This window comes from Leptonychotes weddellii, chromosome 5 (genome assembly GCF_054177405.1).
Source record: "Leptonychotes weddellii isolate Sample4059 chromosome 5, ASM5417740v2, whole genome shotgun sequence".
Classification (NCBI taxonomy): Eukaryota; Metazoa; Chordata; class Mammalia; order Carnivora; family Phocidae; genus Leptonychotes; species Leptonychotes weddellii.
In genome coordinates this window covers 122,114,535-122,141,486 of record NC_138373.1, presented here as the reverse complement: position 1 = coordinate 122,141,486, position 26,952 = coordinate 122,114,535, and the positions used below count along the sequence as shown (strand labels likewise).

Genomic DNA, 26,952 nt, shown 5'->3' with positions numbered 1-26,952 from the left:
GTTTTTGAGATTGTTCCTTTTTATTGCTGGATAGTATTCCATTGTGTGAATGTACTACAGTTTGTTTGTTCATTCACCTATTGGTAGATGTTTGAGTTGGCTATTACAAATAAAAATGCTATGAGGGACACCTGGGTGGCTCAGTCGGTTAAGCGTCTGCCTTCAGCTCAGGTCATGATCCCAGAGTCCTGGGATTGAGTCCTGCATCAGGATTCCTGCTCAGCGGGGAGCCTGCTTCTCCTTAACCACCCCCCCCTTCCGTTCCTCGCTTGTGCACTTGCTTGCTCTTTCACTATCGCTCTCTCTTTATCTCTCTCAAATAAATAAATAAAATTAAAAAAAAAAAAACTGAAAAATCCATGTGCAAGTCTTTGAGCAGACATATTTCCATTTCTCTTGGGTAAATACCTAGGAATGGTTCTACTGTTTTCCAGTTGTTCAGTTGTTCCTCCTTGTCAACAGTTTAAAACATTTTGGTGTTTCTAGTGGTTGTGTAGTAGTATCTCATTGTGGTTTTTCATTTGCATTTTACTGATGACCAGTAGGGTATTGAGCATCTTTTCATGGGTTTGTTGGTCATTTGTATTATTATTTATTGTTTAAATTTTTTGTCTATTTAAAAACTTTTGCTTTTTCTTATTACTGACTTTTAAGAGTTCTTCATATGGTCTGGGTCCTAGTTCTTTGTCAAATGTATGTATTGTGTATGTTTTCTCCTAGTCTGTGGCTTACCTTTCATTTTCTTAGCTCTGTTTTTGAAGAGAAGCTTTTAATTTTTATGGAGTCTAGCATACCAGTTTTTTATGGTTTGTGTTTTTTAGTCTCCTAAAAGATTTTTGCCAACCCCAAATTTGTGAAGATTTTCTCTTTTTTATTCTAAAAGTTTTATATTGAAATACTAAAAAAAAATTTTTTTTAAAGATTTTATTTGACAGATACACAGCGAGAGAGGGAACACAAGCAGAGGTAGTGGGAGAGGGAGAAGCAGGCTTCTCACGGAGCAGGGAGCCCAATGTGGGGCTCGATCCCAGGATCCTGGGATCATGACCTGAGCCGAAGGCAGACACTTAACGACTGAACCACCCAGGTGCCCCTATATTGAAATATTTATATTTACATTTATGTTGGCTTTTATATTTAGGTCTGTGATTTGAGTTAATTTTTGTGTTTAGTGTAAGTCAGGGTTTTTTTCTCTCTTTTAATGAAGTTTTTATTTAGAGTATTTTCCTTTTTATTGGGTTTCCTTGGCACTTCTGTTGCAAATTAATTGACCATGGATGTGTGGTCCATTTCTGGACTTTCTGTTCTGTTCCACTGGTATATTATGGTTTGCCAATATCACACTCTTGCTTTATTTTTATTTTTATTATTTTTTTTAAAGATTTTATTTATTTATTCATGAGAGACAGAGAGAGAGAGGCAGAGGGAGAAGCAGGCTCCCAAGGAGCAGGGAGCCCGATGCGGGACTCGATGCCAGGGCTCTGAGATCATGACCTGAGCTGAAGGCAGACACTTAACCCTCTGAGCCACCCAGGTGCCCTCTTGCTTTATTTTTATAATAAATTTTGGAGGTAGTATAAATCCCTTACCCAAATCCTTTTGAAAATAGAAAAAAAGTCCTTGCATAATTTACTCTCTTGCCATCACTGCTTGTGTTTATTACATGGTGATTTTTGTTTTCATTTACTTGTTTTTGTTTATGTTTTCAAAATGTTGCCACCAACAGGGTTTTGTGCTTGATATTTTCCAGGGCAGATACTGTTTGTATTAAGGAAGATGCTAAGTACTTTCAGCTGGTGAGAAGGAATTAGCAGTTGATGTTCTTCTTTCCCTCAAAATCATTGGTAGTAAGCAACACTAGGTTTCAGTGGTATATCTATATGATTTTGGAGAAGATCAGTAAATAGGGTCTGCAGTAGCAAAAGTATGTGCCAGAAGCCAAGTGTTTAAATACCAAATCTGAAATTGGTTGGGAAATGAAATTGTAACACTTTTCAGTTACTTTAAAATCACGTTTCTTTTTTTCCCCTCTCCTGTCTCTCTTTAGAAGAAACATCTTAGCTTTGCCTAAAGCAGTCTTTCGCCATGAATATTTGAGAAACACTAATGGCAGTTGCCAAAACTAAAGGGTGTCTAAGTGGGAACATGTTGAAGAAAAATGTTAGATACAGACTGCGTATAATTTAGTTTAACTACATGTAAATGGAAGTAAAAAATGAATACTATTTGTGGTTTCAAAATAGTGCCCAGATGCTTTCATTTTTCTTCTTAAACTGCCTTACTTTAGAATAAAAGTAATAGAAATGAGAAATGTAACGTATGAATTTTGTATTGATTTTTATTTATTAGTGTTCTGTTTCATTTCTCTCTTTTTTTTTTTTTTTGGTCCTTCCAGGTTTTTTTTGCCCTCTCCCCTTTTTTTGTCCTTAGGGATTTTATCTTCTGTTTATTCTGTTTCCTTTTTCTTTACTTCTCACATATTGGAAACATTGATAAGTCTTGATTATGCATTTTCATTAACTTGTTCTTGTGAGTAATAAGTCCTAGGCTATAGTAGAAATATGTGTGTATTTTTTTTCTTCCTACGGAAATCACATTTATCATTTGGAAGATGTTTCTAAGCTTTGCACTTGACACAACTTAGAATTTTAGAAACCAGGTAGGTGATGAGATAGAGGTGGAGTTATAGCTTCCCCCTTTTTTTAGTTGTTGGGATGGGTTGATTATGGTCTAGGGCCTTAGAAAGATTGGTCATACACTTTGTTTCAACTCCTGTTATTTACTTCAGAAAGTCTGCATAGATTATAAGATCAGTCAGACAAATGGAACTGTCAAATCATCTGCTCAAATAGATATTTTTAGATATGTTTCTCCTTTTAATACTAATCATGCAGTTGACCACAAATCCTTCATTCGATAGGGGATGATAAAATTAAGATGTAAGAGCTCCAGAGGAGAAGGCATTTTGGATAGTAAGGCCAAACTAAAATTGAGGTAGAGGTCACATTTCTGATTAAATACAGTTTTTTTCTCCTTATCATTCTGGTCTTTATGGTGTTTATATGATAGATCTTACTAATGGAATTAAAACACCTAGCTAGAAACAAATAAGTGAATATTATGCTATTGTTGCTTTTTTTTTCTTATAGCGTATATGGTGTTTTATGTTTCAGGTCTCACATTTCACTTTTGTGGGTTCATTTGAAGTTAACCTTGTCTTTGTTTTTTATTTTATTTTATTTTATTTATTTATTTGAGAGAGAGAATGAGACAGAGAGAGCATGAGAGGGGGGAGGGTCAGAGGGAGAAGCAGACTCCCTGCTGAACAGGGAGCCCGATGCGGGACTCGATCCCGGGACTCCAGGATCATGACCTGAGCCGAAGGCAGTCGCTTAACCAACTGAGCCACCCAGGCGCCCTAACCTTGTCTTTGTTATTCAAGGTTTGCTTATTTTAGTTGTACATGTCTGAAATATGTTCATTTAGGGTTCTTTGGTTCAAGCAGTAGGAAACTTTTGCTAACTTAAATAATATACCAGAATGATAAGCTCATTTTCTTGAAGTAAAAGTTGAAAAACCAAGTTTTAGAAAGAACAGACAGGAGCTCCAGGGATCTAGAGAGCAGGAAGGATCTAGAGAGGGAAGCAATGGATGGTCTTTGCGGAGCCTCCATTAAGCTAGGTAGTTCTCTAATTGTTTTTCCATTCATGTGATCACTCTGATCATGAGTCAGATGTCTCAGAGAGTGAGTTAGATAGGGACTGATTGACTTGGTTTGGGTTTATTGCTCACTCTTTGCTAGGAGAGAGCAGGGTACCAAGCAAGACTGCATATATTGGAGGAGGGTTGCTTTCTTCAAGGGAAGATCAAGGTACATGTTATTACAGGAAGGGAAAGTGAATGTGTACAGGTTAAAAAAATCCATTATTGCTATAGTTTCTAGGGTGACATAATATTTCTTTAATCTTATAATGCAGTATTAACATTTCTTGGCTGAACCCAAACCTTTCAGCCTTTATAGATTTGCCATGATCATTTATTAAATGCCCATGAAGACTGCTCTGCATTATACTTCAGTTGTTTTTTCTCTCTTTTGTTCATACCCTTAAGTGACTGAATGATTTAAACCATGTAGTCTTAATTACTTGTGAAGAAAGTTTTTCTTTGTTTCCATTACTCAGTTAATTTTTTTTTCGATGCTTGCTATGTGCCAGGTACAAGAAGCTAAGAAGCTGAGGTTTCAAAAATAAATAAGAGCAAACATATCTTTTCCCCCCAGCCTTGAGATATAATTGACATACTACATTGTGTAAGTTTAAGGTATACAATGTGATGATCTGATACCTGTATATGCTGCAGGATGTTTAACACAATTATGTGTTAAACATATCCTTAATCTCACGTAATTACCATTTTGTTGTGTTGTTGTAAGAACATTAAAGCTCTGCTGTCATAGCGGCTTTCAAATATACAATACAGTATTGTCAACTATAGTCACCATGCTGTACATTATATCCTTGGAATTTTTCATCTTATACCTGGAAGTTTGTACACTTCAGCCAACCTCTCCTTATTTCCCCTACCCCTGAGGCCCCTGGCAACCACCGTTCTGCACTCTGTTTCTATGAGTTCAATGTTTTTAGATTCCACATATAATTGAGGTCATACAGTATTTGTCTTTCTCTGTCTGATTTAATTCACTTAGCATAAGGTCCTCAGGGTCCATCCATGTTGTTGCAGATGGCAGGATTTCCTTTTCTTAATGGCTGAATAATTTTATAAATAAAATTTCCATGTTTTGACTATTGTGAATAATGCTGCATGAACATGGGAGCAATGCTGCAGTGAACATGGGATATCTCTTCAAGATAATGATTTTGTTTCCTTCAGATAAATACTGAGTAATGGCATTGCTGGATCGTATGGTAGTCCTATTTTTAACTTTCTGAGGAATCTCCATACTGTTTTCCATAGTGGCTGTACCAATTTATATTCCTGCCAACAGTGCACTGGGGTTCCCTTTTGTCCATATCCTCTCATCTCTTTTTATCTCTTGTTTTTTTGATAATAGTCATTCTAACAGGTGCAAGATGATCCATCATTGTGGTTTTGATTTGCATTTCCTCTATGATTAGTGATGTTGAGCACCTTTTCATGTAGTTGTTAGTCATTTGTATGTCTTTAGAAAAATGTCTATTCAAGTCCTCTGCCCATATTTAAATCAGATTTTTTTTTTTTCTATCAAGTTGTATGAGTTCCTTATGTATTTTGGATATTAATCCTTTATCAGACATATGGTTCACAAATACTTTCACATTTCGTAGACTGCCTTTTCATATTTATTGTTTCTTTTGCTGTGCAGGAGCTTTTTAGTTTCATATAGTCCAGCCTTATACCTATAAAAATAAGGTATACCAATGTATAAGGTATACCAGTGTATACCTTACTTTTGCTTTTGTTGCTTGTGTATTTGATACATAGCCAAAAAAAATCAGTGCCAAGACTGATGTCAAGGAGCTTTCTCCATTTGTTTTCTTCTAGGAGTTATTTGGTTTCAGGTCTTATGTTTAAGTCCTTAATCCATTTTGAGTTGATTTTTGTGTATGGTGTAAGATAGGGATCCAGTTTCATTCTTTTGCATGTGACTTTCCAGTTTTCCCAACATTATTTACTGAAGGGACTATTCTTTCCCCACTGAGTATTTTTGGCTCCCTTGTCAAATATTAGTTGACCATATATGTGTGAGTTTATTACTGAGTTCTCTATTCTGTTCCATTGGTCTGTGTCTATTTTTATGCCAGGACCATATTGTTTTGATTATTATAGCTTTGTAATATAATTTGAAAAGAGGAATTGTGATGCCTCCAACTTTGTTCCTAACTTCTGAAGATTGCTTTGGCTATTTGGGCTCTTTTATAGTTTCATATGAATTTTAGGATTGTTTTTCTATTTTTGTGAAATGTGCCTTTGAAATAATGGTAGGGATTGCACTGAATCAATGATGACTTTGGATAGTATGGACATAAGACAATATTAATTCTTCTGACTCATGAACATGGGACGTCTACATTTTTTGTGTCTTGTTTGATTTCTTTCCTTGGTGTCTTAAAGTGTTCAGTATTTAGATCTTTCACTTCCCTGGTTAAATTTATTCCTAAGTGGGGTTCCTGGCTGGCGCAGTTAAGTAACAATTTAACTTGTTACTTGGTCTGCTCAGAATTTTTATTTCTTTATGATGTGGACTTAGTAGATTGTATGCTTCTGGGAACTGATCCATTTCTTGTAGGTTGTTCAATTCGTTGGTGTATAATTGTTCATCATAGTCTCTTATGGGCCTTTGTATTTCTGTGCTGTCTGTTGTAATGTCTCTTTTCATTTTTAATTTGTTTTTGTTTATAGAGTAGAGTAGAGCATGTGACTCTTGATTTTGGGGTCATGAGTTCAAGCACCACTTTGGGAGCTTACTTGAAATAAATTAAAATAAAGCCCAGGCACCTGGGTGGTTCAGTTGTTAAGCATCCACATTGGGCTCCCTGCTCAGGGGGAAGCCTGGTTCTCCCTCTCCCACTCCTCCTGCTTGTGTTCCCTCTCTCACTGTGTCTCTCTGTCAAATAAATAAAATAAAATCTTGAAAAAAATAAAACCAATTCTTTAAAAAAAATTATTCCTAAGTATTTTATTCTTTTTGATGCTATTGTAAATGGGATTGACTTCTTTGTTTCTTTTTCAGATAGTTTATTGTACTATAGAAATGCAACTGATTTTTTTGTATTGATTTTTGTATTTTGCAATTTTATTGAATTTGTTTATTAGATCTATCAGTTTTTAACTAGAGTGTTTAGGGTTTTCTTTATACAAGATTATATTATCAGCAAAGACACTTTTTTTTTTTTTAAGATTTTATTTATTTGCAAGAGAGAGTGAGAGAGAGCATGAGAGGGGTGAGGGGCAGAGGGGGAGAAGCAGACTCCCCACTGAGCAGGGAGCCTGACGTGGGGCTTGATCCCAGGACCTGCAGGTCATGACCTGAGTCGAAGGCAGATGCTTAACCATCTGAGCCACCCAGGTGCCCTGAGACACTTGCTTTTTCCTTTCCAGTTTGGATGCCTTTTATTTCTTTTCCTTGCCTAATTACTCTGGCTGGGACTGGAAGTACTATGTCAAATAGAAGTTGTGAGATTGGGCACCCTTGTATTGTTCCTGATCTTGAAAAGAAAGCTTTTAGCCTTTCACCACTGAATATGTTAGCTGTGGGTTTTTCATATATGATCTTTATGTTGAGATATGTTACCTTCTATACCCAATTTGTTGAGCTTTTATTTTTTTTCAGTTAATCATGAAAGAATGTTGAATTTTGTCAAATGCTTTTTCTGCAGCTATTGAGATGACCATATGATTTTTGTCTTCATTTTAGTAATGTAGCATATCACATTTATTGATTTGCATATGTTGAACAATCCTTGCATCCTAGGGATAAATCCTATTTGATCATTGTATATGATCTGCTTAATGTGCTACTGAATTCTGTTTATAGTATTTTGTTGAGGATTTTTTTGTTTATAGTCATCAGTATATTGGCCTGTTTTCTTGTAGTATCTTTATCTTTGGTATCAGGATAATGCTGACCTCATTAAATGAGTTTGGGAGTGTTGCCTTCTCTTTAGTTTTTTTGGAAGGGTGTGAGAAGAATTGGTGTTAATTCTTTAAGATTTTGGTAGAATTTACCCGTATAGGCATCTGGTCCTAGGCTTTTCTTTATTGGGGGTTTTTGATTATTGCTTCAATCTCCTTAACTTGTTACTTGGTCTGCTCAGAATTTTATTTCTTTATGATTTGGACTTAGTAGATTGTATGCTTCTAGGAACTGATCCATTTCTTGTAGGTTGTTCAATTCGTTGGTGTATAATTGTTCATCATAGTCTCTTATGGGCCTTTGTATTTCTGTGCTGTCTGTTGTAATGTCTGTTTTCATTTTTAATTTGTTTTTTCTTGTTTATTTTTTCAAAAAACAATTCTTAGTTTCATTGGTCTTTGTATTGTTTTTCTATTCTCTGTTTCATTTATTTCACCTCTGATCTTTAGCTTCTTTCTTCCTTCTAACTTTGGGCTTAGTTCTTGTTTTTTTCATTCTTTGAAGTATAAAGTTAGGTTGCTTGAGAGCATTCCTTTTTCTTAATTTAGGCATTTGTCACTATAAACCTCTCTTTTGCTGTATTCCATAAATTTTGCTATGTTGTATTTACATTTTCATTTATTTCAAGATATTTCTTTATTTCCCTGTTAATTTCCTCTTTGACTCATTGGTTGTTCAGGAGTGGATTATTTAAATTCCACATATTTGTGAATTTTCTTCTTTTCTTCTCGTTACTGATTTCTAGTTTCAAACCTTTGTGGTTAGAAGAGATTCTGGCATGATTTCAGTGTTTTAAAATTTGCTAAGCCTTCTTTTGTAACCTAACATATGATTTATCCTGGAGAATGTTGCATGTGCACTTGAGAAAAATATGTATTCTGCTACTGTTGGGTGGAATGTTCTGTATATCTGTTAGGTACATTTGGTCTAAAGTATAGTTCAAGTCCAGTGTTTCCTTATTGATTTTCTGTCTGGATGATTTATCCATTTTTGAAAGTGGAGTATTGAAGTCCCCTCCTATTACTGTATTGCTATCTGTTACTTTCTTCAAATCTGTTAGTATTTGCTTAATATATTTAGTTGCTTCAGTGTTGGGTGCATATATATTTACAATTGTTATATCCTCATGATGAATTGACCCCTTATTTATTACATAATGACCTTTTTTGTCTTGTTACAATTTTTGACTTCAAGTCTATTTTCTCTGATACAATTAAAATTACCCCTGCTCTTTTGGTTTCCACTTGCATGAAATGTTTTTCCATCCCTTCTCTTTGAGCCTATGTGTGTCCTTGAAGCTGAAGTGAGTCTCTTGTAGGCAGCATATAGTTGGGTCATTTTTTTAAATCAATTCAGCCACTTTGTGCCTTCTCATTGGAGTGTTTAATCTATTTACATTTAAAGTAATTATTGCTAAGTAAGGACTTATTATTGCCATTTACTAATTGTTTCCTGGCTGTTTTATAGTTTCTTTGTTCCTTTCTTCCTCTCTTGTTCTCCTTTTTTGTAAATTGGTGATTTTCTGTAGTGGTATACTTTGATTACCATTTGTTTGTGTGTACCGTCTTTAAGTTTTTGTTTTTGGTTACTCTGAGGCTTACTTGAAACATCTTATAGATATAAGAGTCTATTTTAAGCTGATATCAACTTAACTTTGGTCTCATAAAAAAACCAACCAATCAACCAACCAACCAACAAACTGCTCTTTCATTCCCCTCCTTCACATTCTGTGTTTCTGATGTTACACTTTACATCTTTTTATATTGTGTATTAATTTACAAATTATTATAGCTGTAGCTATTTTTGTCCTTCAACCTTTATACTAGAATTAACACACCACCATATTACAGTATTAGAGTATTGTGAATTAGACTACCTACTTGCCTTTACCAATGGGCTACTTATGTTCCTAAGTTTCCATGTTCTGGCTAGTGTCCTTTAGCTTCAGCTTGAAGAACTCCTTTCAGTATTTCTTATAAGGCAGGTCTAGTGGTGAAGAACTCCCTCAGCTTTTGTTTGGGAAGGTCTTTATCTTGCTTTCATTTCTGAAGGACAACCTTGCTGGGTAAAACAGTCTTGGTTGGCAATTTCTTTCTTTCCATACTTTGAGTATATTGCCCTGTTCTCTCCTGGCCTGCAAGGTTTCTGCTGAGAAATCCACTGATAGACATAGGGGTTCCCTTATATGCAGGAATTTTTTTTCTCTTGCTGCTTTTAAAGTTCTCTTTGATTTTGGGCCATTTTATTATAATGTGTTTGGAGAAGATTGTTTGGATTGAAAATATGGGTGACCTATTAGCTTCATGAATTGGGATTCCAGATAATCTCCCAAGTTTGAGAAGTTCTCAGCCATTATTTCTTTAAATGAACTTTCTACTCTGTTTTCTCTTGTTTCTCTCTTGAGGACTCCCATAACATGTACCTTGATTCTCTTACTGATGTCTTACAAGACCCATAGATTTCTGCATACCTTTTCTTTTTTTTTTTTTTCTTTCTTTTTGCTTTTCTGACAGGATAATTTCAAAAGATCTGTCTTCAAGCTCACTGATTATTTCTTTTGCTTGCTCTGGTCTGATGTTGAACATCTCTGTTGAATTCTTCAGTTTAGTTACTGTATTCTTCAGCTCCAAAATTTCTGTTTGTTCTTTTTTGTTTTGTCTCTTTGCTGAGCTTTTCATCTTCTTGTATTGTTTTCCTGATACTGTTAAATTGTTTTTCTGTGTTCTTTTGTAGGTCTCTGAGCATCTTCAGAATGCTCAGAATTATTTTGAATTGTTAGGCAATTGCTGGATCTCCATTTCTTTAGGGCAAGTTTGTTACTGGAAGTTTACTATATTACTCTGGTTGAGCTATGTTTTCTTGATACTTTGTAAGCCTTGTAGCTTTGTGTCTGTACATTTGAAGAATCAGTCACTTCTTCCTGACTCTATAGACTGATTTCAGTAAGGGAAGACTTTTATCGACAGGTTGGGCATGCTAAAGCATGCTGTGTCCCTGAGTCTCATGGTATAGGGTACCAAGTGCAGGGGCATGTGGCAGCACAGGGTCCTCAGTGGCCATTGTGGCTCATTGGCTAAAGCTATTGGGGTCCATAGCATCAACAAATGTGTGGTTTTTGGCTAGCACTGTGGGGGATCTGCAGAGTCATTGAGGACTGTTGAGGTCCTCAGTAGCACCTCCAAGTTCAGCAGCTAGGGTCCAGGGCAAGCAGTGGTAGTGGCTGGAACTTGTGGTCACACACTCAGCTGCAAGGACTAGCGAGGGGTGCAGCTAGTGGCAGGTGTGGTTGCAAACACACATGTAATGGTAGGGCTCAGGGCAGGTAGATAGCTGCAGGGGCCTTGGCTGTAGGTGTGCACAGTCATGCTTGCTGTGTCTTGCTATAGGTGCATGGCAGTGGAGGACAGTGATGAGGTTGGGCCAGGGTGTGCAGGTGCACAGCTCAAGGGGCTAACTATAAGTGATTCAGTGGTACCAGCCAGTGACAGAAGATAGGGCCTGATCTGGACCCACAAGAAGCTATGATGGCCCTGGCTTTTGGTGTGCTCTTCTTTGCTTACAGTCTCCAAAATGTGCATGTATGTGCATGTGATAGTGGGAGCTGGTACCAGATGTCAGGCCAGTGGCATGCAAGTACACAGCTGGTGGGGCTAAGCTGAGCACATGCATATCAGTAGAGGTCAGCTGTGGAAATCTAGGCTGGTGTCTTGAACTTAGCAGCCACAGATGCCTCGGCTGGTTGCTGGTGTAATTCCCAGGCTCTAGAGGGGGCAAGTGAGAGGGAGGAGTTTGTGTGTATGTGGGGGACTCAGGCAGCTAGTGTCTGTGAACTCAAATACCTGTGGGGCAAAAGCTAGTGAAATCTGTGTCTGTGCTGGCTATTGGTCTGGTCTTGTCTGGTTTGGTCTTCTTTCTTTTGTTTTTTTAAGTAGGCCTCATACCTAGTGTGGAGCCCAATGAGAGGCTTGAACTCATGACCCTGAGATAAAGACCTGAGCTGGGATCAAGAGTCAGACCCTTAACTGACTGAGCCACCCAGGTGCCCTGGCTGTTGGTTTCTTCAGTGGAGAAAGTTTCTAGGGTCCCCTGCCGAGCAGGTCACTGTGAACTGTGGTTGATTGCACCGTATGGCTACATTGGTAGCCCCTGTTTTTCTTCCTTGTTCCTAGCCATGCCTGTTTCAGCTTTGCCAGTCTCTACTTGGGGTAAAATGGAAGCAGGTCCTTTGTGCAGTGCCCAGAAGGACTGGGGAAGCTGATAGTTCACTTTGCTCTCCCTTTCCTGGCAAGAGGAACTCTTTCTAACTAGGGAGTTCCCTGTTGATACTGGGCAATGCTGGGCTAGTGGAATGGATGATGCAGGCAAAATGAAACTTTTCCATCCCTTTTTGTGCGGTTATTCTCCATTTTTCAGTTGTGCTGCTGAAATTTTTAAAATGGATCTTTCCTAAAGCTGTTTTTTGTTCATGGATAGCTAGATAGTACAAGGTGAAATGTTAACAGGGTATTGTATTGGGTAGTAGTGAAGTAGACAGGGATGAACAAGTTTTAGAAGACAATTCTCTATTGATGTCTTGTATTTCTGCATATCTTGCAAGTAAAGCACTAACTGCGCTTTGTTCTGGACTATCTTTTCGAGGATGTTTTTTGTAGTGAATAGTCCTGGAAGACAGAGATAGTGTCTTCCTTCCAAGGAAAGGGCAGACATACTTACTCCCATTATAAAAAATATGGATTTCCTAAGCTCAGAGTTCTCCTGCATTGTAACCCACTGTTTCTATAGGCACCTATTGGACCTATGCATATGGCTTCCTTGGTACTTGCTATGGTTAAGGTAACTAGATAACTAGAAAAGATGGGAAAGGTAATTGCAGACATTTAGGAGGATTCTCTAAATTGATGGCTGTACAAGTACTTTTTTTTTTTTTTTATTCTTATGTTAATCCCCATACATTACATCATTAGTTCTAGATGAAGTGTTCCATGATTCATTGTTTGTGCATAACACCCAGTGCTCCATGCAGAACGTGCCCTCCTCAATACCCACCACCAGGCCAACCCATCCTCCCACCCCCCTCCCTGTACAAGTACTTTTAAGTTTTCCTTCACTTAAAGAACTAACACTAGAGATCTCAGCTGATGTACCATAGCTGTGGTTTAAACAATGATGCTCAACTCTAATATGCAGATCTGTACTCAGTGAAAATGAACATAAAGACTAGAGGGGTGTGTGTGTATTTCAGTTGTAATAAGATATTTAAGATGTATAATATTGCTTTGATTACCTACTTGAACTGATTTTTATTTTAATGTAGGGTAAAAAGGTTTTCACTGAATTTGAAAAAAAACTTAGAAAACTGTAGTATGTTTTATTGATTTGTTGTGGTTATTATAAGTTGCCTTGCATTCTTTTTTCATATATATATGTTCACACACACACACATATTTATTTATTTATTTATGTATATATTTATATATATTATTCTGAAGACACTCCTAGTATGGACCTTAAAGTTGAGATGGTACCTTAGAACTTATATTCTTTTACACTGCATTGCAGTGATTATGTCAGCAGTATTTAGACACATGGTAAAACTACTGGCTGTCATGTTATAGAATATTAGAGTTGTAGGGAATCTCCGTAATGGCCATTTTAGCTTTACAATCTTACAAGGGAATGGAGGTCCAGAGATAGTTGTAAAATAGTTTGTCCAAAGATCCACAGCTAGTTCTCAAAGAAATGTGGACTTTACTAATATTCTTTCTGTCTCATCATGCTACATCAGGATAGGGAAAGTGAATGCCCTGAGAATGGACAAAGAGATAAAACAGTCTATGGCAAGGTCTTACGATTTTTGGTATGGTGATGTGAGAGGACTTTAGTACATTGATGAGCTTTTAAACTTTTTAGAGTTATATATTATGTGTATTAGGAAAAATGGAACTTGTGACTCAAATCAATAAGTTTATGGATTTTATTAGATAAGGCTAATTAAATTTAAAATTAAAGACGAGTAAAAAACAGGTAACTATATGTTGATAGTACTGACAAAAATTACGAAGTTGCTGCACCGGTGACTATTGAGAAACACTGATAGAAAGATAAGTTCATATCTGACAGCATAATTATGTGACTGGTGGAGAAATAAACATTTAAAAAAATTCAGTTAATACTTTTGTGTTATATATTAGGGAATCCAATGATTTAGTTATTTGCCTATTAATGGTAATTTTCTTTTTAATATAGATATCTGTTTTCTCCTCCTGGGTTATTTAAAACTTCTGTTCACAGTGAGACATGTAGTACCCTTTGGCTATGCCAGAAATTTGTTGCAAGGTTCTTTGATTAAAATTGAAGTAGTATGTATAAGAACAGCTAGCAATAATAGAAGGCAACACGAATGAACTTTCACAAAAAAATTGATATACAGCTTACACTAAAGTGCACAAATTGTATGTGTACAGCTCAGTGAATGTTTACATATGTGTAAACCCAGGTCACCACTACACAGGTTGAGGTATAGAACATTTCCAGCCCCCCAGTAGGTTTTCTTATGCCCCCTCTGGTCAGTAACTCCCCCTCCAGGATAAACTTACTCTAATTCTTAACTTTCCAGAACAGTGGTACATAGTAATTGCTCAAAAATATTAAATAAATGAATGAGGTCTTAAGATTTTATATGCTTGAAGGGATTTTTTTGTACATTATGATTATTGAACTTACAATTTTTTTCCTTTATAGTTTCTATAATTTTTTTTTAATGTTTAGGATGTTACTATATCTGGCCATTTTCCTGTGCTTTTTACATACCCCTTAAAGATAAGCTATTTCTTCATTCTTCATGCATTAGGTAAATATTCATTCCATTTTTTCCTTTTTTTTTTTTTTTAAAGATTTTATTTATTTGACAGAGAGAGACACAGTGAGAGAGGGAACACAAGCAGGGGGAGTGGGAGATGGAGAAGCAGGCTTCCCGCAGAGCAAGGAGCCCGATGTGGGGCTCGATCCCAGGACCCTGGGATCCTGACCTGAGCCAAAGGCAGACACTTAACGACTGAGCCACCCAGGCGCCCTATTATTCCATTTTCAATCCTCTTCTCATAATTTGATCTAAAATATTCGTCTTATTTGATCTGCAATTAATTTTGTTATTTAAAAGTGGACATTTATTTATTTATTTTTATTCTTAAAAAGTGGACGTTTTAAAGTTCAAGTAAATCAAATATCACCTTAGGACCTTGTCCATGTACCTTAACCATATCATGTTTCTTTTCAGGTGTTATAGTTGTATTTTATTTAGGCAATTTTTTTCTCCTTTAAAACCTGAGGAGTTTTAGGACTACTTAATTTATAGGCAGTCCTAAAAAGTGGCAAAGTTACAGTTCAGTTGACTTGAAAGATTTAAACTTTAACCTATTAATAAGAAGGGCAAGGTCATTTGCTCACAAATGAGACAAGAGATCATTAAGTTTAAATGATTCAGTGTGAATAACTGGTTTATCATGGAAAGGGATCACAGTGCCACCACAATTGATTTAGTTCTAAACAGAACCAGACAAATCTGTCATCTTTGAGGAAAGTTGGTATGTCTTGAATCTGATCTCTAATTATGGTATTTTTAAATAGCTTCTAAATGGTTTTCTGTTGGTTTTATTTGATTGGGTAGGTTTTCTTCTATTCATAGTTGGGTAAGAGTTTTTTGTCACGAGTAGGTATAAATTTTCCCAATTCTTTTTCAGCATTACAACGAACATGTGATTTTTCTCATTTTATTATAATGTAGTGGGTTGTATAGGTTGTTTTTTTTTTTTTTTTTTTTTTTGCGAGAGAGAGAGAGAGTGCGAGTGTACACGCGTACTTGCATGCACAAGTCAGGGGGAAGGGCAGAGGGAGAAGCAGACTTCCCAATGAGCAGGGAACCCGATTCGGGACTTGATCTCAGGACCCTGGGGTCATAACCTGAGCTGAAGGCAGATGCTTAACTGACCCAGGCGCCCTGATGGGTTTTTTTTGTTTTTGTTTTTTAGCAGATAAACCTAACTTGATTATAGTGGTGGTCCTTTTTATATATTACTAGATTTGGCTTTCAGTTACTTTTTTTATAGGATTTTGACATCCATATCTCGAGTTATAATTTTCCTGCCTTTAAATGTCCTTGTCAAGTTTTATATGCCTTATAAAACTACTTGGGTAATGTTCTTTCATTTTTGTGTTTCTGGAAAAATTTGTGTAAGATTTCTGTCTCCTCCCATCACCCTGACTCCCCATTGTTGGGTAAAATTCACAAGTGAAGTAACTAATAATGAGAATTTTCTTTGTTGGAAAGTTATTTATTATGGATTCCGTAGGACTATTCTGATTTTGTTTCTTTTTGTGGAAGTTTCAATAAGTTGGATTTTTCTAGGAATTTCTTTTTCTTACAAATTTTCAAATTTATTGGTATAGAGTTATTTATAATTTTCTTTCAGGATATCTTTAATATTTGGAGGATTTGTTATGATGTCTCCTTTATCAATCATAATATTGGTTATTTTTGTGGTCTCTTTTTTTTTTTTCCCTTGTTTTACCTAGCCTTCATCAATTTGAATCTTTTTAAAGAAATAACTTTTGACTTTGTAGATTATCTCTTTGTATTTTAGTTTTCTTTTTTTTTAAAGATTTTATTTATTTGAGAGAGAGAGAATGAGAGAGAGCAAGCACATGAGAGGGGGGAGGGTCAGAGGGAGAAGCAGACTCCCCGCCGAGCAGGGAGCCCGATGCGGGACTCGATCCAGGGACTCCAGGATCATGACCTGAGCCGAAGGCAGTCGCTTAACCAACTGAGCCACCCAGGCGCCCTGTATTTTAGTTTTCTGTGTCATATTTCTGCTCTTTGTTATTTCCTTCCTTTAACTTTTTTAGGTTTAATTTGCTCCTGTTTCAAATTTTTTTAAATGATTAGCTCTTTGATTTTCAAACTGCATTTTATAGATATAAATTTTCCCTGTAAAGTGGTCCCATCTTTGGCTATTGGGAGCCCTTTTGAGTTGGCTCCTGAGTCTTCATTATATAACTCCAGAAGTCTTTTATAGCATTTTTGCTTGGATATGCAAGATACTGGAATGTAAGATACTCTAGGTATACTTTGTACATTTGTTGTCCTAGACCTAGAATATGCCATTTCTCCAAGAAGCCCTGGTGTCTTTCAGTGAGAAATGATAGAGATTACAGATTGGGTGCTGGGTCTGGTTGCTACTGGGTTGGTTATTGTCTCTATATCCTGTTTTTCTATTTCCCTTTAAACCCATAGAACTATATATTTCACTTTGGAATGATTTTTTTTTTTTTTGAAGTTTTAAAAGGGAAGTATGAATGTATAATAAGAGGGATCTTACACAGTTCTCTGCAGATTGGCTTGATACTTTTAAGGAAATGTATTACCTTGAGTTATATTCTATCATTCATACTTTCTTCTCTGTATCCAACTCTGCAAAATGTCCAGTGAGATATATATATATATGTGTGTTTGTGTGTGTGTGTATATAAAATAGAATCTTGCTGTGAGTAAAGTTTGTTTATTTTTAAACTAGGAAGTTACCTTTCTAATCTATTCCTTTTCCACATGTATTTCTTAGAAAAATTGTAAACTATATAGTAATTCATTTGAGATTACTTCAGTTCCTTATTTTTTGTGGAATTGGGTATTTATTGGGCGATAAGGTAAACTGGTTTTGTTACTAAGTCTAAAACCAAATAGATGAATCTCGAAAAAAAGTAAAGTTCAAAATAGACTGCATAAATTAAGCCATTAGATTATAAAGATTTTTTTTTAAAGATTTTATTTATTTATTTGACAGAGAGAGAGCACAAGCAGGGGGAGCGGGAGGCAGAGCAAGAGGGAGAAGCAGGCTCCCCGCCAAGCAGGGAGCCCAATGTGGGGCTTGATCCCAGGATCCTGGGATCATGACCTGAGCCGAAGGCAGATGCTTAACCGACTGAGCCACCCAGGCACCCCTAGATTATAAAGATTTATAAAAGATTCTGCATTAATTAATCCTATTTAGATTTATTTATTTATTCTGCTTCTGGTAGTTAATTTGTTTTATTTAATATAAAAAGGCTTTGCAAAGTTTTGTTTTTTGTGTTCTTACTCTACTACCTCCAGAAGGGTGAGTTTAGTATCCTTATGTGTTACTGTAGGTAATATCATGCATGTAGCTTTGTCATAAGGCTCATTACATTGTCGTATACTAGTCAGTTTATTTTGCCTTCTTTTGGCTAGGACAAGGAATGATATTTATTGTTCCATATATGTCCAGAATCTACAACAGTGTCCCCTACATGACAAGAAGTAAATAAATATTTGATGAATGTGTTTTGAGTCCATACAAAGGATATATAATTGATGGTGAAGCAACAGAGGTGTAAAGGCTTATTTTAAGCCTTAAAAGTTATGAATTATGTATATTAATGGTTGGTCTAAAGAAAATGGGAAATGGAATTTGTTTTATACCTTACCAGAAATTTAGTAGTGATTTTCTGTTTTTCATTGAAATTAGTCTAACACTATTGGTTTTCCTCTGGGCAAATTGCTAATGATATTGTTTTGGCTGAACTCTACATATTGTGTATTTTATCATCATCGTTGTTGTTATTATTTTTAGAATGGAAGGAATTTTAACATAATTCATAGGTGCCAAATATTATTATTTTTTTTTTTTAAGATTTTATTTATTTATTTGACAGAGACACAGCGAGAGAAGGAATACAAGCAGAGGGAGTGGGAGAGGGAGAAGCAGGCTTCCCACGGAGCAGGGAGCCCGATGTGGGACTCGATCCCAGGAACCTGGGATCATGACCTGAGCCGAAGGCAGACGCTTAACGACTGAGCCACCCAGGTGCCCCGGTGCCAAATATTATTATACTCTAAGGAACATATGTACTGCACTATTTTGCAGTAATTGAGATGAAAGCCATTTTGGATAGATGACTGTTTTAATCCAGCAACCCATTTACATATTTTTTTTTTCATCAAAGTGCTTATGAATAGGATGTTGGTGCTGGCTTGCTTTTTGGGAACTGTTACATTTCATGTGATGAATTTCTCATACTAGGCTTTCTTTAAGTATTTGACTTAGTGTAAATACTGTAGATTAGGTCAGACTAGCTAAACGAAATTGTTTTTATTTTCAATTTATTTTTTGGGGGGGTCAAATTGGCAGTGAGTGAGATTAAGATTATTGAATCTAATACTCCTTTCCAGTATGTTATTCTTTAGAAGTATGGTATGTTCACTGATAAGCATTCTTGCTTTTGAGAATTTTTGTTTTTGTTACATACTCATTTAACAAAACAGAACAAAAACTTGTGGGGCATCCTGTGAGAGAGGAGTAAATACTAACCATATACAACTTGTTGATGCCTTCATAGGCAGCCATCATTCATTATAGCATCATAAGTTGTTGAGATTAAAGGAGGGGCTCTTGGGTGGCTCAGTTGGTTAAGTGTCTGCCTTTGGCTAAGGTCATGATCCCAGGGTCCTGGGATGGAGCTCCTGAGGCGGGGCTCCCTCCTCAGCAGGGAGTCAGCTTGTCCCTCTCCCTCTGCCCCTCCCCCTGCTTGTGCTCTCTCTGTCCGTCTCAAATAAATAATTAAAAAAAAAAAGATTAAATGACGTGTTAAAGATGTTAGCCTTGCTTAGTAGTTGCTCCTTCCTTTTCTCTGTGACTGAAATAGCAATTTAGGCCCACAATAAAGAAGAATTATTATAAAAATTACTTTTTCTAGGAACTTTTTAAGTGTAGACAGTGAGGCACCAATTCCCGAAACAATAGCTAGAGTACTGATAACAAAAGGAACAAAAGAGGGAACAAAGTCTTCTTTAAACTTTGCATTTGACTAGTAATTATGTTTAAATTTGGATGCAAGGCTAGTTTTAGCTCTGCAATTTGGAAAAAGGAGTCTTTAGGATTATGACACATTGTACTGGTTTACAAAAACTTTATTACACTTTCTTTTTGATTGTATATGTAACATACACTGTTTAAAATTTTTTTTAAATGGCAGGAAAGATTGCTTTTCTTCTCAAGTCTGCTCCCTAGTGCCTACTGCCGTTAAGATTGTGTTTAATTACCATTTTGACTTTAAGAAATAAACTTTTTAATTCTTAGATTATCATTTTGATGAGGGAGCAGAAGGCAAGCTGAGGACAAAGCATAAGCTGACATCCCACAACTTTCACCCAGGAAACTTCCAGCTATTTTAATAATAATGCTTTGTTAGAGGGAAAAACAACCTTAGTTTGACAATAGCTGGGCCTCCGGTATCCTGAGTCTTTTTTAGCATACCAGAGTCCTCTTGGACACTTCCCTTTTTCCTTACCTCCCCCAACTCGCAAGTATATAATCAGCCATTCCTCACAACCCTAGGGCTGCAGCTCTTTGTGCCCACGGGTCCTGTCTCCAAGCTTTAATAAAATCACCTTTTGCACCAAAGACTTCTGAAGAATTCTTTCTTGGCCGTCGGCTCCGGACCTCACTGACATTCCAGAACTACATCAATTTAAACATCTTTTGACTTTAACCTCTGAAAGATGGGGAAATTGTGCTTATACTTTAAGCCTCTAATCAATCACCCTCTCTCTCTAGGATTTTTTGTTTTATATGTTGCAGTCTTTGGTTTCAAAGAAAATACTAAAAACTTGTTTCTTGACATATTAGCAGTGTCTCTTATCTCAACTTCCTATTATCAAAGGTAAGGAATTTAGGGCACTTATCCTTAATTTTATTTCTTTTCCGCTCCCTGCTTCCTCTTTTAAATCAGTCATGTTATGATTTGACTTTTGTGTGTGTATCTTCTTTGCCTTTTGTATTAGTTAATTCAGTCTTTTTTTTTTTTAAAGATTTTACTTATTTTTCAACAGAGAAGAGAGAGACAGTGAGAGAGGGAACACAAGCAGGGGGAGGGGGAGAGGGAGAAGCAGGCTTCCCCGGAGCAGGCAGCCCGATGCGGGGCTCGATCCCAGGACCCTGGGATCATGACCTGAGCTGAAGGCAGACGCTTAACGACTGAGCCACCCAGGCGCCCCGTTAATTCAGTCTTTATATAATGTAATTGATGTGAAATGTTGGGGTTTGAGAGTGAAGGGTCAAAAAGAATTCTTGAGATGTCTTGGGTGCAAAAAAGGGTGGTTTTATTAAAGCCCGGGATAGGACCTGAGGGCAGAAAGAGCAGCACTGGGATTGTGAGGAGTGGCTGATTCTCTACTTTCAAGTTGGGAGGGGGTTAGGGATAGTGTAAGTTTCTAATACATTGGGAAGCCAGGTTTCCAGGACCTTGAGGGGCTAGCTGTTTGTTAGGAAAACGTCATTTAAACTGATAAGAACAGATACTACACTTGATCTTAGCCAAACTACTAACTAGTAAAACCTTCGTCATGAGATCCCTTCAGATTTATATCAGTGGGCCATATGTTTGGGGGATGATGGCTAACATATATTTGGGAGGGGGGGTGGGGTAGAGATAAAGGAAGTTTCCAAAGGGATTTTTTTTTTACAGGATCCTGGAGGTTTGACTAATGTCTAACTAAGGTTGCCTTTTGCCTCGGGCAAAGTGTTAACTTTGAGGCAGCTAATCTTCTTGAGAAAGATCACTCTGCCTGGAAATGTCTATGGGCTGTCTACATGGAGTAATTTTTAACTGAAAAGCAAAAAATTGGGATTCATTCATTCTATAAATATTGGTCGTTTAATATTGAAGTACCCTAGGGATCTGAACTTGTCCTTTTTTTGTCTGCACAGGTAACCCAGGAGCTCTCATCCAGTCTCATGGTTTTACATTTTTTAAATGTGGGAGGGTAGGGTGTGGGTAAAAATGATAAGCCTTACCATGGGATCAAACTTAAGTTGTTATCAACTTAAAATACACTGCTATAGTTAGAGGTTGTTATATGTAAGCCTCATGACAACCACAAAATAAAAACTTACAGTGAATACACAAAAAAAGAAGAGAAGGGAATATAAGCATACCATTAAAGAAAGTCACCAAACCACAAAGGAAGAGAGTAAGAGAAGAAGAGAGGAACAGAGAGGAATTATGAAAATAGCCAGAAAGCACTTAACAAAATGGCAATAAGCACATACTTATCAATAATTATTTTTAAAAAATAAATTATTTTATATCTGATTGGACTAAATTCTCCAATCAAAGATTGGACAGTGACTGAATAGATAAAACAACAATAACAGCAACAAAAAAACCCAAGACCCATCTGTATGCTGCCAGAAGAGCCTCACTTTAGATATTAGGACACACAAAAGTCTGAAAGGGGAGGGATGGAAAAAGATACTCCATGCAAATGGAAACTAAAAGAAAGCTGGAGTAGCTGTACTTACATCAAACAAAATATACTTTAAAACAAAAACTGTAGTAAGACAAAGATGGGCATCATATAATGATAAAGGGATCAATCCAACAGGATGATGTAACATTTGTAAATATTTATACACCAACATCAGATCATTTACATATATAAAGCAACTATTAACAAGACCTAAAGAGGAGACAGCAATACAATAATAATAAGAGATGTTAATACCCCAATATCAGTGGATAGATGATCCAGATAGAAAAGCGATAGGAAAACACTGCCCTTAAATAGCATGTTAGACCAGATGGAATTAATAAACATCAGAACATTCTATCCAAAAGCAACAGAATGCACATTCTTCTCAAGTATACATGGAACATTCTCCAGAATAGATCATATGTTAAGCTACAAGTCTTTTTTTTAAATTTAATTAAAAAAATTTTTTTATTATGTTCAGTTAGCCAGCATATAGTACATCATTAGCAAAACAAGTCTTAATCTATTAAAGAGTATTGAAATCATATCAAGCATCATTTTTACCACAATGGTTAAAATTAGAAATTAATTACATGAAGAAAACTGGAAAATTTACAAATATGTGGAGATTAAACAACATGCTACTGAACAACCACATGAGTCAAGAAGAAATCAAGAGAGATAAAAAAAATACCTCAAGACAAAAATGGAAATATACCAAAATTTGTGGGATACATCAAAAGCCATCCCAAGAGAGAAGTTCACAGTGATAAATGCTGTAGCTCAAGAAACAAGAAAAATCTCATAAACAACCTAACTTTACATCTCAAAGAAATATAAAAAGAACAAACCAGGAAGGAAATAACAAAGAGCAGAAATAATGAAATGGCGACTAAAAAGACGGTAGAAAAGATCAATGAGGGGCACTGGGTGGCTCGGTTGGTTGGGCGGCTGCCTTCGGCTCAGGTCGTGATCCCAGGGTCCTGGGATCAAGTCCCGCATCAGGCTCCCTGCTCAGCAGACAGCCTGCTTCTCCCTCTCTCTCTCTGCCTTCCTCTCTATACTTGTGCTCTCTACCTCTCTGTCAAATAAAATCTTAAAAAAAAAAAAAAAAAGATCAGTGAAACCAAGAGCTGATTCTTTGAAAAGATAAACAAAATTGGCAGTCCTTAGCTAAAACTCACTAAGGGAAAAAGAGGACTCAAAATCAGAAATGAAAGAGGAGATATTACAACTGATACCACAGAAATACAAAGGATCACAAGAACTACTATGAACAATTACATGCCAACAAATTGGACAATCTAGAAGAAATGGACAAATTCCTAGAAGTATACAAGCTATCCAGACTAAATTATGATGAAATAGAAACTGTGAACAGATCAGTTACTAGTAAGGAGGTTGAATCAGCAATTTAAAAACTTCCTACAAGCGAGAGTCCAAGGTCATGTGGCTTCACTTGTATATTCTACCAAACATTCAAAGAAGAATTAATATCAATCCTTCTCAAACTCTTCCTAGGTATAAAAGAGGAGAAAACTCTTCCTAATTCATTTTACAAGGCCAGCATTTCCCTGATACCAAATCAGACAAGGATGCCACCAAAAAAGAAAATTATAGGTTAATATCCCTGAGGAACATAGATGCAAAAATCCTGAAAAAAATATTAGCAAACTGAATTAAACAATACATCAAAAGGATGATCACATGATCAAGTGAGTTTATTCCAGGGCTGCAAGGATGGTTCAACATCCACAAATTAGTCAATGTGGTATACCATATTAATAAAGTACAGTATAAAAATCATCTGATCATTTCCATAGATGCAGAAAAAGCATTTGACAAAGTTCAACATCCATTTCATCTCAATGCAGATAAGGGGGAATATACCTCAGTATAATAAAAGCCATATATAACAAGCCCACAGCTAACATCGTATTCAGTGGTGAAAAGCTGAAAACTTTCCCCCCTGAGATCAGGAACAAGACAAGGATTCCTGCTCTTGCCCTTTTATTCCATATAGCATGGGAAGGTTCAGTTAAGTGAAAATTATATTGGGAGGAAATCTACATTTCCAGACAATGATGGTTAAGGAAGGCATAGCATTTAATTTAATCATAAATTGGGATAAAGTCAGGAGAATATTAATAAGTCACCAAAAGCTACACATACAACAGACATACACATACATACACATCTGTGCTTCATATTAACCTAGGTATAGAACCAACATAATCTATGTAGGCATGAAAGCAGGGGGAAGAAATAGAAGAAATGAATGTGTGAACATTTATGAAATTTTCCAGTGGAGGTAAAAGAGACATAGGGTAGCTTTCAGGAAAGTAGAACTGAGAAAGGACTTTTTAACAATCGGGGAGGTTTGAGCATTATAGACAAATGGAAGGACTGACAGGACAAATTCTTATAGTAGAATCCTATACTACCATTAGGTGCTAGAAGAGAGTAGGTCAAAAGCATGGGTAGAAAGCTTAATCACAGAAAAGATTGTGGCTGAAAGAGAAGAAATCCAAAATGGGAGCTTTTCAGATTGCTCTTCTTCAAAAGCAGTTGTTTGTGTTATTGAATTTCTTTGTTTTAGAAAAGATTCTGTACAGGTGTCTTTAAATCAGACAGAATGTAAGTATTTACAGAACCTAGGCAGTTGGCAAAAACGAGTGAAGCAGTGAAAGTACAGATACAGATATGGTGCGAGAGGTGGGTGCAGTGAGAATGTTTCCCCTTGTAAAGAGGATGGCTGCTGCTCAGAGTTTTAGGACGAGTCTTAAATCTACATTGTTATATGTATAAGTTTTCACTCTTAAAATACTGGTCGAAAAGAAGAACCAAAATCACAACCAGTTGCCTTACACTTTGTGACCTTTGTTACATAGTGAATTCCTTGTCGTGTATGGTTTCATTACTATTTTGTTTACATAAAGCTTTCAAGAGCTGCTTATTGCTAAAGTATAAATATAAGCATAATGGAACCAAATCTTCTCTTATAAAATTACTGCAAAACCAAATACTGGTTGGCTAACAAATATTTATCACATGCCTGCTACTAAGAATACATTCATGTCTTTAAAAATTAAATGTGTTCAAACACTTTCCTCCTCATTTTGCTATCTTAGACGTCACTGTGGTATATTATACCCAACTGCTTGCTCAACATGCCCACTTGAATATCAAATAGACATCTCAAACTTAACATACCCCAAACTAAATGTGTTTACCACCCCGCCAAGTATCCCCAAAGAAAAAAACCTTGCCTCCCCCATCAGTCTTCCCTGTCTCATCTGATGGCCATCTTTTCAGTCATTCAGGCCAAAAATCTTTGTGAATTACTTTCTCTTTCCCACTTCATAGTCAATCCTTCAGAAAATCCTGTTGCTTTTACTTTGTAAATATATATAGAATTCTATTACTTCTGAGTATCTTTATGGCTGTCCTTAATCCTAGTATCATTGTTTCTCTCCTGGATTACTGCAATAGCCTCTTAACTGAATTCCTAATTTCTACCCTTCCCCCACTACTACAGTTATTGTCAACACAGAAACTTTAAAAATGTAAGTCAGATCATGTTGTTCTTTCCTCTGAGCCCTCCAGTGATTTCTCATATTACTTAGAATTAGAGGCCAAAATCTGCAGTGGCCCACTGGACCTACTGGATCTGCTGGATCTACTTCTACTTTTGTTCCCTTACTTCTGTGATCATATCTCCTACTACTCTTTCATCCCTTTGCTCACATTGTTCTTGCCACATTGCTTTCTTGCTATTCCTCAAGCTTACAAGTTAGGCACTTACAACTTTTGCACTGGGCTATTCCCTCTGACCTGAAAATGCTTTTTCAGATATCTACATGGCTAATTTCCTCCCTACTTCAAATGTTTGATTAGATGTCATCTTTTCAGTGAGACCTATCATGAACATCCTATATAAAATTGTAATCCTTTCCTCCCTGGTTTTTCTTAGCCTGCCTTATTTTTTTCTCATAGCATCACCTTCTAACATATAACCTTTTAAAAAAATTTTTACTTAGTTAAAATATAATGCAATATGGGTTTCTAACATGTGACTTTTAATTTATTGTATTTATTGTTTTTCTCTTTTTAGAATACAAGCTCCATGAAATTAGGGCTTTTTGTTTTGTTGATTGATGTATTTTTTTAGTTTAAAGATCCAGTCGGTTTTATTAAATGATTCATGAATCAGGCAGCATTCCATCTAGCAAGTAGAGGGGAACTCCTTCACTGATGTATTTAAGTGCCTAATGTCTAGGAATAAATAAACCCTTGAAATGGAATGGATAGGAGGAAAAAAATTGGTAAAATACTTTTGAAGTTGAAGCTTCCTATGGGTGTTTTATTATTTTGTTTTTAGTATTGCCAATTTCTAGAATAATGCCTATCAATATTCAAATATGAATTTTAGTGTGCATCTAAGACTTTAAAAATAAAAACTATAAAAGTGATACATATTGATTGTAAAAATGGGAAAACACAAACACAGTATTTTATATATAATGTTCTATAATTTGCCTTTTCCATCTAATGTGGCCTTCTTTCTAGTTTATATATAAAGTAAATATATAAAGAGTATGTAAAGACCTACCTAATTTTTAAAAGTTGCTGCATGAACTGGGTATTTACCCCAAAGATACAAATGTAGGGATCCGAAGGGGTACATGCACCCCGATGTTTATAGCAGCAATGTCCACAGTAGCCAAACTGTGGAAAGAGCCAAGATGTCCATCGACGGATGGATAAAGAAGATGTGGTGTATATACACACACACACATGCACACGCACACACACACAATGGAATATTATGCAGCCATCAAAAGGAATGAGATCTTGCCATTTGCAACGACGTGGATGGAACTGGAGGGTGTTATGCTGAGTGAAATAAATCAGTCAGAGAAAGACATGTATCATATGACCTCACTGATATGAGGAATTCTTAATCTCAGGAAACAAACTGAGGGTTGCTGGAGTC

The 26,952-nt window shown here is 36.3% G+C and overlaps 1 protein-coding gene across 5 annotated transcripts in view; it reads left to right on the top strand.

The window, feature by feature from the left end:
* OSBPL8 (oxysterol binding protein like 8) overlaps nucleotides 1–26,952 on the top strand; it is a 158,678-nt gene that overhangs the window by 23,622 nt on the left and 108,104 nt on the right. The window lies entirely within an intron of this gene.